Below are 2,500 nucleotides of genomic sequence, written 5' to 3' on the forward strand. Positions count from 1 at the left end.
CCACTATTTCTAGAGCCACCTCCTTAGGTACCCTGGGATGCAGACCATCAGGCCCTGGGGATTTATCAGCCTTCAGTCCCATCAGTCTACCCAAAACCATTTCCTGCCTAATGTGGATTTCCTTCAGTTCCTCCATCACCCTAGGTTCTCCGGCCCCTAGAACATTTGGGAGATTGTGTGTATCTTCCTCAGTGAAGACAGACCCAAAGTAACGGTTTAACTCGTCTGCCATTTCTTTGTTCCCCATAATAAATTCCCCCGTTTCTGTCTTCAAGGGACCCACATTTGCCTTGACTATTTTTTTCCTCTTCACGTACCTAAAAAAACTTTTGCTATCCTCCTTTATATTATTGGCTAGTTTACCCTCGCACCTCATCTTTTCTCCCCGCATTGCCTCTTTAGTTAACTTTTGTTGCTCTTTAAAAGAGTCCCAATCCTCTGTCTTCCCACTCTTCTTTGCTATGTTATACCTCCTCTCCTTAATTTTTATGCTGTCCCTGACTTCCCTTGTCAGCCACAGGTGTCTCTTACTCCCCTTAGAGTCTTTCCACCTCTTTGGAATAAATTGATCCTGCAACCTCTGCATTATTCCCTGGAATACCTGCCATTGCTGTTCTACCGTCTTCCCTGCTAGGGCCTCCTTCCAGTCAATTTTGGCCAGCTCCCGCCTCATGCCTCTGTAATCCCCTTTGCTATACTGTAATACAGACACTTCCGATTTTCCCTTCTACCTTTCCATTTGCAGAGTAAAACTTATCGTGTTGTGATCACTGCCTCCTAACGGCTCTTTTACCTCTAGTCCCCTTATCAGATCAGGATCATTAAAAACACTCACTCTATTGGCCGTGATTTAACCTAGCACACAGTGTTGCAAAGCCCACGCAAAGTCCAGTGGGCCAAGCAAACAAATAAGATAGATCTGGCTCGGCGTTCCACATCTCCACATCGTCACCCAGCACGCCGACGCCCATTAACAATTCCCCCGCAAATTGTGCACCTCGAGCGGCAGTACTTTAAACGGCGCCGTCTTCGGCGTGGACGGCATGAACCAAGTCGGCAAGCATCGTCACCTAGCACACAGACGTGCACTAACAATTCCTCCCCCCGCAAATTGCGCGCCGCGAACGGCGGTACTTTCAAGTATGCCGCCTTCGGCGGGGACATCGTGAACCAAATCGGCAGGCAGGCGTCGTCAGCCGGTCGACCGACCCCCAGCTGCATTTCCCCAACGGACATTGTGCACTTCGTACAGAACAGTGCTTTTAAAATATTCCGCCTGCCGCGTGGACATCATGAACCAAATGAGCAGGCAGGCATCATATCATATCATATCATACACATACAGCCGGAAACAGGCCTTTTCGGCCCTCCAAGTCCGTGCCGCCCAGCGATCCCCGTACATTAACATTATCCTATACCCACTAGGGACAGTCAGCCCCCAGCACAACGACGCCCCCGCTAACAATTCCCCACGCACATGGTGCGCTCGAGCTGCAGCACTTTAAAGTACGCCGCCTTCGGCGGGGACATCGTGAACCAAAGGAGCAGGCAGCCATGGTCACCGCCAGCACAACGACGGCGCCGCTAACAATTCCCCGCGCACCTTGTGCGCTCGAGCTGCAGTACTTTAAAGTACGCCGCCTTCGGCGGGGACATCGTGAACCAAAGGAGCAGGCAGCCATGGTCACCGCCAGCACAACCACGGCGCCGCTAACAATTCCACGCGCACCTTGTGCGCTCGAGCTGCAGTACTTTAAAGTACGCCGCCTTCGGCGGGGACATCGTGAACCAAAGGAGCAGGCAGCCATGGTCACCGCCAGCACAAGCACGGCGCCGCTAACAATTCCCCGCGCACCTTGTGCGCTCGAGCTGCAGTACTTTAAAGTACGCCGCCTTCGGCGGGGACATCGTGAACCAAAGGAGCAGGCAGCCATGGTCACCGCCAGCACAACCACGGCGCCGCTAACAATTCCACGCGCACCTTGTGCGCTCGAGCTGCAGTACTTTAAAGTACGCCGCCTTCGGCGGGGACATCGTGAACCAAAGGAGCAGGCAGCCATGGTCACCGCCAGCACAAGCACGGCGCCGCTAACAATTCCCCGCGCACCTTGTGCGCTCGAGCTGCAGTACTTTAAAGTACGCCGCCTTCGGCGGGGACATCGTGAACCAAAGGAGCAGGCAGCCATGGTCACCGCCAGCACAACCACGGCGCCGCTAACAATTCCCCGCGCACCTTGTGCGCTCGAGCTGCAGTACTTTAAAGTACGCCGCCTTCGGCGGGGACATCGTGAACCAAAGGAGCAGGCAGCCATGGTCACCGCCAGCACAAGCACGGCGCCGCTAACAATTCCCCGCGCACCTTGTGCGCTCGAGCTGCAGTACTTTAAAGTACGCCGCCTTCGGCGGGGACATCGTGAACCAAAGGAGCAGGCAGCCATGGTCACCGCCAGCACAACCACGGCGCCGCTAACAATTCCACGCGCACCTTGTGCGCTCGAGC

This window comes from Rhinoraja longicauda, unplaced genomic scaffold, assembly GCF_053455715.1.
Source record: "Rhinoraja longicauda isolate Sanriku21f unplaced genomic scaffold, sRhiLon1.1 Scf000146, whole genome shotgun sequence".
In the NCBI taxonomy this organism is placed as follows: Eukaryota; Metazoa; Chordata; class Chondrichthyes; order Rajiformes; family Arhynchobatidae; genus Rhinoraja; species Rhinoraja longicauda.